This window comes from Prenolepis imparis, unplaced genomic scaffold (assembly GCF_030444845.1).
Source record: "Prenolepis imparis isolate NDT839.2.m4 unplaced genomic scaffold, iyPreImpa1.0 SCAF_4, whole genome shotgun sequence".
NCBI lineage: Eukaryota > Metazoa > Arthropoda > Insecta > Hymenoptera > Formicidae > Prenolepis > Prenolepis imparis.
The window spans coordinates 19,786,056-19,797,196 of record NW_028141162.1 but is presented as its reverse complement, the minus strand read 5'-3'; positions in this window follow the sequence as shown (position 1 = coordinate 19,797,196).

Below are 11,141 nucleotides of genomic sequence, written 5' to 3'. Positions count from 1 at the left end.
TGATACTGTGCTGCTCTGTCTCTCTGGGATTTTCGGTTTCGCTCTCTCTCTCTCGCTCTCTCGCGATTGGCGTGACCGCTTGGCTTTTTGCCCCGCGATTAGGTTGGGGCGGACGCGCGTCGTGACGACCACGTCACAATAGTTATAGATGCAATATTAGATACAGGCTTGAAATTGCGTGCTGTTGTTTGTGATCAAGGCACCAATAACCAAAGAGCTATAAAACAAAAAATTTCAACAAATCATCCTTATTTTATGCATGGTCATAAGAAAATATATACGATTTTTGATGTGCCACATCTTTATAAATCAATGAGAAATCAGCTCTTAAAGTATGATATTTTATATGATGATAATAAAATAGCATCGTGGAAAGATGTACGGTCATTATGGCGATTAGAAAATGATAAAGCGACAAGAGCGGCTTGCAAATTGTCAGAAAGACATATAAATCCTAATAATTTTGATAGAATGAAATGCCGTTTAGCTCTACAGGTATTCAGTCGCAGAGTATCAGCATCTTTGTTAACTGCAGGAACAACAGGCGGAATTAATAGTGAAACTGTAATGCATACTGCTGAATTTTTTACAATTCTTAATAATAGTTTCGATTCTTTAAATAGTCGAAATTGTAATGATCCAGATCCAAATGCTTGTGCGCTATCAGAAAGTCGATTAAATGTAGAAGATAATTTAATACAATTATTGGAAAATTGTTCCAAATGGCGCACTATCACGAATAAAGGTAATAAAATACCTCCATATTTTGAGGGATTACAAATTTCCGTAAAAGCTATTTTACAATTATGGAATGATTTGAAACGTGAAGAAGTTAAATTTTTTATGACTTCTAGAGTCAATCAAGATCCGTTGGAAAATCTGTTTTCTATGATACGTATGTATGGTGGGACATATAATCAAAATCCCACTGCAAAAGTTTTTCGATTATTATTGCAAAAAAACATAGTGTTAAATTTATCTAAGCCTGCTCAATCTGCAAACTGCTTAGATGATGAAGACGAAATCTTACTTCCAAATTTAAGAGATACAACTACATCTAGCATTCAGATATCTCATGTTGAATTAACAACAGCACCAATAAATATAATTAATGATGATGAAAGTGTTGAAAATATATTGGTTGACGTCGAAAAAACTGTTATTGACGCATCATATGCAAATGATGAAACTTTGGAAGCATCTGCTATTGAATATTTTGCAGGATTTGTTGCCAAAAAATCTATCACAAAATCAGGTTGCGAACAATATCGCATATCATTTTGTAACGAAAATCACACACTGACACATGCAAGACAAATCTTAACATTTTTCCGAGCATATGAGACTCATGACAATCAAGAATTAGGACATTTATGTGTTCCTACAGAAGAATTTTCATTTGTATTTAGGCTAATAAACGCAATATTTGATGCAGGTTATCCAAATATTAGAGGGAATTATAATATATTAGATACTCTATTCCCATTAATGATACAAGCTGTAGACATGCAGTATCCTGATTGGTTTCAACATGATACTTGCAGCTCCCACCGAAAGGATCTTGCATATTATATGATGAAAGTAAAAATACATAAAGATTTAGTTTGGTTAGGAGAGCGATTAAGAATTTCGAAAAATCGCTCTCAGCATAAACCTCCACAAAAGCTAACGAATATACAAAGTATGTAAAATATATATGTCTTTACATTTACTTGCGGCAGTTTATGCGGATCGAGTAAAAAGATCGCGGCTAAAAAGATCGCGGCTCCTAGAGTGGTACGATCTAAAATATTTTACATTTACTCGCGGCAGTTTATGCGGATCGAGTAAAAAGATCGCGGCTCCTAGAGCGGTACGATCTAAAATATTTTACATTTACTCGCGGCAGTTTATGCGGATCGAGTAAAAAGATTGCGGCTCCTAGAGCGGAACGATTTAAAATATTTTACATTTACTCGCGGCAGTTTATGCGGATCGAGTAAAAAGATCGCGGCTCCTAGAGCGATACGATCTAAAATATTTTACATTTACTCGCGGCAGTTTATGCGGATCGAGTAAAAAGATCGCGGCTCCTAGAGCGGTACGATCTAAAATATTTTACATTTACTCGCGGCAGTTTATGCGGATCGAGTAAAAGACACACATTTAACCCGGAACTTATAAATCGTGATTCGTGTAATAAAGTGACTTATGAAAAGTACAATAATAATGCAGTTTGCGGCCTTATGGCGGACCGAACTGCAAAGGGAGACAATAAATTTAGAATTCTTTAAATTGTAGTACATTTTATTTATTTTATTTTTATACTTTATTTTTATATGCGCAGAAACACACATGTCTGCGCATATAAAAATAAAGTATAAAAATAAAATAAATAAAGTGTACTATAATATTTTGAAATGTATGTTTCATATTTGCGCATATAACATATTGTATGTGCATATATCTATACATACATACATTCATATATACATATATATGTGTGTGTTTGTTAAACATATATGTTTTACATACACACATATGTATATGTATAATATTATGTTTATTTCAAAAGAATTCTACGTTTACGTGTCAATTGGCCTCCACGTGGCGTCTCCTGGAAATGCTCTATATGAGCAGCTAACAATTGACACATTATTAATATAATTATTTTTATGCATATATTATATTTTTAATATTTTTTTATTTTGACAAAATTATTTTACAAAAAAATGTAAAATTTGTATAATATAAATTCGAAAGATACAAAATTTTAATAAAAACTGTGCACTGAAATTTACTTTGTTTTTTAAAATAATTTAAAATAATCATTAATCTTAAAAGTATAATTTCTTAAAATTATAATCTCTTAAAAATAATTTTTGCAACATTTGAGTTTTTCTTTAAAAACAATAAAAGTATTGCGAATTTATAATTTTAATATGTTCATGTTTATATGTAATAAAAGTTAATGTTAATTTAATATTAATGTATATATAAACTTTTTCTTTTATAATAAAATTTTAATATTAAATTTTATTAAATTATTAAATTATTATTATATATAAAAATTTAATTATTCTGTTATAATTAATTAAAAAATTTTCTTTTATATTTTAAAATTAACACTGCTGAATATATATAATTAGATTGCCTCGAAATTAGCAAAATACTATAATAGAATTCTCGAAATATTATAATAGAATTCTCTAAAAATGAAGAAAAAACATTCTTCATTTTTTATTTTTTATTTGTAATTTTTTTATTCAAGGTAGTATTCAAGGTAGTTTTTGAAAAAAGAAGTTTTATTTCTTTAGTCTTAAATTTGTTACATTTATTATAATACATAGGAATACATAATACATACAGCACATGAAAACAAAAATGTTAATAAAATATCTGTCAAAATCTGAATGGTTTCGAAGTAAATTATTGAAATAAACGTTATTTAATGTTCTTATTTATTCTGTTTAAATAAATTCCTCTATTGACTTTGATACACTTTCTAGCATAAATTAATAAATTATTTTGAACTTTTTAAAAAGTGTCATCTACAAAATTCTAAACATTTTTCAAAAAACTCGAAATAATTTATTAATTCGTGGTAGAAAGTGTGTCGAAGTCGACAAAAGAATTTTTAAGCATCTTTTGTAAAGATTTAAACAAAATAAATAAGAACATTAAATAACATTTATTTCAATTTAGGTATATATTGTCTTACAAAAGAAACTTTAGTCCATAACTTTGAAACCATTCGGATTCGGACATATTTGTATTAACATTTTCGACTTATTTTCATGTGCTGTGTATCAGTTTTGGCACTTTAAAGACTATATATATATATATATATATATATATATATAACAGTAACTGAAATCTAAGAGATGGTAAAATAATATATGGTAACACGAGAAATGCAATTAATCGAAAAAAATTATTTATCAGAGTACGTATATATGCGTATACGAGTATGTGTATAGATCGTAAATGTATATATTTTAAAGTGACAATGTGTCTTTTTGAATAATATTTCGCAGTAATTTTTTGAAAGAGAATAAGTTTAAGTTTAAAATTTTTTGTTACATTTCCCATATGTCATGTGTTTCAGATATACAAATATTTATTATAATAACACATATACATTTATTGCACATATACACACAAATATTTATTTATCATTAAATTTTTTATTATATATCTGAAATGACATGGGAAATGTTACAAAAAATTTAATACTTTATAAATTCTCTTTCCAAAAATTACTGCAAAATATTATTATTCGAAAAGAAACATTGTCACTTCTAAATATACATATACGATCTATATAAATAATTTTATATATATATATATACACATATATATATAAATATTTCCTATGCACTCGTATATATATCGTACTCAAATAATTTTTTTCGATTGATTGCATTTCTCTTCTGGTGTTACCATATATTATTTTACAATCTCTTAGATTTCAGTTACTATTTCTCACTCTGGCCGCAATATTACTGAGAGGGCGCTAGCGCGCAGAGATCTTTTTCGAGCGACACAAACTCCCGTAAGACCATCGGTCTTTAATAGTATCTCGTCGGTGCCAGGGGACATCTCCCGCGTTTTTAAACCTTGGGCGAGAGTTGGAACCAATATACTCATTAAAATGACGCAGTCAGACGGTTACCGAAATTGAGAAAAGAAATACCGAGAGTTGGGGGGAACGCATGAAGAAATTGCAATCCTAACGCGATTGGGTTACCGAGAACTTGGATAGAGCTTACGAGAAACAGGCCTCTTATTATAATTTACGGCGACGTAATCGAACTTTTAAGATGGGAGATCTGGTGCTGAAGCGTCAACACATATTATCGTCCGCGTCTCAGAATATCACAGCAAAATTAGCACACAAGTTTCAGGGGCCATTTAAGATAGTGCGGGTAATCTCTCCGGTTGTGTACGAATTAGTACAACTGGACGGGTCACACGCGGATAAAATCCATATACAGGACCTAAAACCTTATACCTCTCTTGTAAATGACGAGTAGATGCCGCGAAATATCATGGATCCGTGGGACCTGAGGCGGATATGGCGCGCCTTCTGGTCCAGACACCGACTAGTGTGGGAGTATATCTTCCACAACGACGAAGGTTTCTGGCTGGACCTGGAGGAGGTGGCCGTACAAGTCCGACGGGCTCGCTGGACTACGGAGGGCGCCGTAGTGCGGGAATTCCCATTTACGCGGGACGGCCTAAGTCAGACCAACGGGACGGGGGTTTGTGAGAGGGCTACGCAAATCGACCCTCCTCCCCCCGTCCACGAAATCAGACCGGCGACCGTTCCACCGGACCGAGGAACACCCACAGGGAGCCGGGCAGAGTCCGGGCCTGGCCAGCGCGTCCGGGAACGCTCTCCCAGAAGCCCAGCGAGACGGGGACGATATTCCGGTGGATGCTGAAACTGCGGTTCCAACCAGCATCCGTACGCGAGGTGTTCTCTCCCACACATGGGAGAGTTCTGTTACGGCTGTGGGCAGAGGGGGGTAACGCTTCGCGAATGCGGGCGCTGCGGACCGGCCTACCGAGCCGTACACCGCCGGACGGAGACCTCGGGCCTCCCGGCCTCCCCGACCAACAACACGGGAGGATGATCCCCTACGGGATGGATGGCCGTGGCAGAGGGAAGTGGAGAGGACCCACCCACCGAGGGATGCCCCCTAAATCCCTCCTGACCTCTCGCTACCTAGTTTTTTGTTTGTTGGTTTTTTTTGGTCCCATGTCCCTTTAGTTTTTTCTGTTCTTTGCATTTTTTTGTTTCTTTTTTTTTTCTTTTGGTTGAACCTAGGGACCCCAAATGTCCCTGGGGTAGCGTACACGACCTTTTTCTTTTTTTTTCATTTCGGTTACCCCCGGACCTTGTGTTTTCTTATAAAGATGACAATAAAGCCATTGGCGTATACGGCGGTGTCTGCATTTCTTCTCCTTTCCCTTAACCGTGAGTCGGATCGGGATAGGAGGTGGAGTCGAGACCGCGGAAACGGGCCAAGACCCGATACTCGCGGGGCAACTCGCGCCGATACCGGACGCGCAGGAGAAAGCCGAAGTCACGAATTTACTGTCGGGTCAATGGACCTAAAAGGCAAAAGGACAAGAGGACTTCGGTGGCTGGAGGGAGGATGACCTGTGAGTGTTACCGGAGTGGCGGTCATCGGCACCGGGGCTGAAGCCCACCCCCGGTCGCCCTCTAGGAGGAGGAGTTGTGACGTGACGCCTTTTGAGCGCCGTCACAAGGGCAATAGCTCGACCGGGGGGGAGAGCCGTCCTGGGGTTGCTTCTCGCACCCTGAGAGATAGCGATCGTAAAGCGATAAAATTATATTTTAGTTTTTTTTATTTTTGTTTGTATAAAATTTCCTGCGTTATCATATTGAGCAAACGTGATTTGAAATAACCGTGAAACGACTAACTGAGTGGAGGATCCCTCAACAAAATGTGCAGCAAGATTCCGGAGATTCACGGAGGAACTACCGTAACCGGATACCGTGCCGAAGGTCATGTATCGAGTTCCCGTCGCTACCGCCATCCCGAGATATTATCTAAACTATAAACTGTTCTAGAGATCTGCTGGAAGCGCTAAAGGATAACGAGAGGCCCCCTCATGCTGCAGAGTGAGGGGAGGGCCCTATGTCAGCCCATAAACACCTGCGGGGAGGATTGGATGACGGCCCGGCCAGTCTGCCAATTCAAACCCCGGAAATCAAGAATTCTGAGGTGATACCGCCACGATACCGGAAAGAGCGGAAAGCGAGTCTCCAAAAACCACGGTTGCAAGGACGAGGGCGCCGAGGGCTCGATGGGCGGATCCTGGCAGTCCCCACGGTGACCGAATATCGATAGGATGCGCGGGAAATCGGCGCGGAGCTCGAGGGACCTAAGGACTCGCTCTCGGAGAGTCACTTCTGTCTGGCGAATCGAACGAGTGGGAAGGACTCCAGGACGACCGCCGATCAGCCCTGCGAAATTATTGTAAGCCGCCACTCGGGTAGTTCGTGAGTAATAATTGTTCCCAGTCCAGCTAGTGTCGTGTATTACCGTGCCGTGGGTTAAAGTCTGCCGAGTGAAATCGACAGCTTTATACCGAATTACCGTTTCTGTTTAGCGGAGCATAGTTGCTCCAGAAAATTGTTACCGCGATACTGGCTCATACCGGGTACCGCGAAAGTGTCACTCTCAGGGAAGTTGCCGCCGACAGTTGTCATAAGTTAAGACTCGTAAATTATCTTGTATTGTACCGTATCGTATAGTATCGTTGCTTTTGATGGAATTATAAGATCGCGTTAAATAACATCGGAATTTGTGCGTGGTCGCTCTCTGCGAGTTATCGTTACCGTATCTATTGCGTGGCACTCGGCGAGAGTCGTACATATAGCGCGAAATTACCGTTTGTTCCATTTCGTAAAGATTCCGTAAATACCGCCTCATTCCGTCCGTTCGACTGACCTTCGTGGCAAATAACATATATATATCATCGTGGTGAGCCATTGGGGACTCCTCCTAAATATCGTAATTACCGTTCATCAATATTCCGACTTTTCGATAGATCGATTATGAAGACTGTAGTCTCGCGCGCGTGAGGAATGCGGCGACCGCATTCCGGAGTTTTTGTATATCGTGCTTATCTCCTCGCACTTTTTGTTCAATACCGTAGCTATTTTCGAATCGAATAAGTTCGTATATCGCGTGTACGTCATATAACGAGTATTATTCCCGAACGTAATTTGATCTTTGTAAAACTTCACCGTTATTACCGTATCAACTGTATATGTCCTTTCACTGTTATATGTTAAATATATTTGTGACTAAATTATTAAAAATTGGTGTGTCGAATAATTTCCCTCTCCTCTCCAGAAGCTATCACTTGCGCTACCAAAGAACCGCGCCCCTCTGCCATATACTGGGCTAAGCCTAGCCGGACACTTATCTTAAGCTATTCTCGTACCGTGGCGCGAGAAATCGTGCCTGGCGCCCATTTATTAGCATAGAGTTTATATTGTGAAGTACCGCACTACCGTTAACTACCTATTTCGTTACCGTATCGCCTACCTATTTTTCAATAAATATCGCTTCCGATATATTGCATGTCGCTTCTCGAGATCGGCGTTCTCGAGAGAGGCAACGGCGTCGCAGTACCCAGATAGCAAAATGTTAGCAGCATGTCGGCAGTATGACAGCAGATCTAATCATGACTTTACAGCAGATTCCTATCCACTCTGTCCGCAATTGATGATATTCTGCTAGCATAGTTAGTAAGCTAAATCTGACAGCAGATTGACGGCAGAAACCGAGCAGATCTGCACATATAGTTTGATGGCAGATTGGCGGCAGAAACCGAGCAGATCTGTCAAACGCAATCTAATAGCAGATTGGCGGGAAAAATCGAGCAGGATCTGCAGTTCCTTGCCATTTGAACATATAAGTATAATAAAATTCAACATTTTTTGACGAATATAACAGATGCATAAGACGTGTTATCCGCTACTTATAATTTTTTTTTCATAAATATGATATTTAATGTATAACATATTATATTGTATGTAGTTATATCTCACATAGCAATTAAATGTTTAATTTAATCTATTAATTAAATTAATAAAATAAATTGTAAAAATAATTAAATTTATAATTTATAAAATTTAAGATATAATTTATATGAGAATTAAATTCTGCTTTATGCTTTAAATAGAAAGTAAATGGATAATTTTTCATGTATATCCTATTGATTCTAATAAGTTTAATATTCTCATGTTAAACTTGTCAGATATCAAAAATTAAACTGATAGAAAAATATACTTTTGATCTTTTATTAATAGCCACGACTTGCAGACTTTATATCTATTTTTAACAGAAATTTGATTGCGAGAAAATACATCACATAGCGGTAGGTGAAGGAACTATTAAATAACTGCAAAATGCAGATCCTGTTGTCAATTTGTCATCAGATTGTGCGCGCGCAAATCTTGCTCGATTTCTGCCGTCAATCTGACACCAAACTGCGTTGCGCAAATCTTGCTCGGTTTCTACTACCAATCTGCTATGATAATTCTATACAAATCCTGCTTGATTTCTGCTACTGACTTGCTGCCAAATTATGTCAGCAGATTTTATAACATTTCTGCCAACGTTCTGCTATCATTATCTGATATAACAAGTTTTATATAAAATCTGCAGTTTTATTGCTGGCAAAAATATATAGCACACAGTTTTAATACATGCTCTTGACAGATTTGGCTATCTGGGTATCTTTTATATGCTATTTTTACATATATGAAATGTATTAAGCAGAAACACATTTATGTGTCATATACATAAATTAGTTACATATCAATGATACCTTCCAGATACTTTCTGGTTATATAACAGGAAGTATCAGTTATATGTATGTTTGCTGGATCGTGCGAGATGAAGTAACAGATGAGTGAGAGAGCTCCAATGGCTCCAAGCAAATGCATGCTCCATCCATAGGCAGAATGTAAGGCATAGCCGTCAATAGCTGTATCGACGAAGATTTTTATGATGCTAATAATTATCAGAATGCCAAGGCTTCCAGCGGTTGCGGATCCGAATGAAATAAATCCGCTCCATACTCGTGAGGCAGCACTCTCGGCATTTTATTAAGAGAGGCTTCGTCCAATTAATTATACATGGAGACAGCATCCGAGTTAATGGAGTATCCCGTAATTCCTCTTGCAACTGTATTTAGAAGAACGGGTTTCTCCGCGGGAAACATAATGTGATCCCTCAGCTTTTTTATGTCCTTTTCGGAGTATATTCCGCTGACAGCGAGGGGTCCTGGCGTCAAATAATCCCAGGTTAATGTTGTCATTGGTTTTAATTGTTGCGGAGGTAACTGTCTGATTTGAGGTTCAGGTACGAATTGAATCCAGGTATCCTCGATACGGTACATAGTTGGTAGTTCAAAACTGCATTTCCTTTGATTTCCGAATTTAGAAATTATTCGGGATTTCGGGGTGAGAAACAAGGAAGTGTTGCGGGCGGTTACAGGTAATTCCGTATAACATTCCTTTGTTTTTCTTACTACGACATCTACGGGTATGCATTTGACGATGTGTGTGGTCTCTCCGGTCGTAACTGCCATATAGCCGGGTCCTTTCATAAGGCGATATACGAATTCATCTGGTTGAAGAGTAGCGAAAGACAGAGCGTTAGTGATTACCTGTCTTTTTAATTCGCATTTTTGTTGCATAACATTATAATATAATGAAGTCATTTGCTGTCTGATGTGTTTTTTCACGTATACGAATTTAGAATTCATATACGCGAATATATACAGGTTGTCCACGGGGATGATGCCTCGGCTAGCGAAAGTATCTTTCTTCTTTGTTTCTAAGATAAAGAGTTTAGGATGCTCTGTGCGAAATAAGGTATATCCACAAGGGTTGTTCTTTTGTCTTCGTGAGTGCGAACGTGACGTCCTGCGTAGTCAGGCTATAAATAATCGGAGAAGGAGGGTTAGTTGTATCGTCTGTAATTTTAGTTGCTAAACCCTCGTAAAGAACGTCATATTGATAGAAATTGCAAGCAGATGTTGGCACGGGTTTCCAATACGAGTATCCGTTTTCTGAATCGATGCAAAATCCTTCGCTCAAGGGACAAATGGTTTCGGATTTTAATATTATTTTTCCGGAATTTAATTATACGGGAACGTGCGATGTCCTCAAGGAGATCTTGACGACGGCTTGAAGGATAACGTTGTCCCAGGTTCCGTTATTAGTGCGTCCGGCTAAGGTGAGACTATGATAAGTAGTCTGATTAGCCCTTAGTCCATGAATGATGTTGCCATCCCCGAGAGAATGTTCCATCATGAAATGCTCTTCGGCACACTGTATATCCGGTTTCGTGGATATAACGTCTTTCCATTATGGACTATGGAGACATGTTAGTGCATTCCGCAGTAATAGATTGTCCGTGATATTTCCACCTTGCACTGGATAACTTCTGCATGATTGTAGTCCGAGAGTTGTAAGAATTGCACGTAGACGTCGGTTGAATTGGGTTTCCGTATATCGAGATCGCATTCTCCAACATCGAGCAACGATACCGAAGTAATATTCAGGTGTTGTCCGCCACAATCGAATTTAATAAGAGCGTGAATCG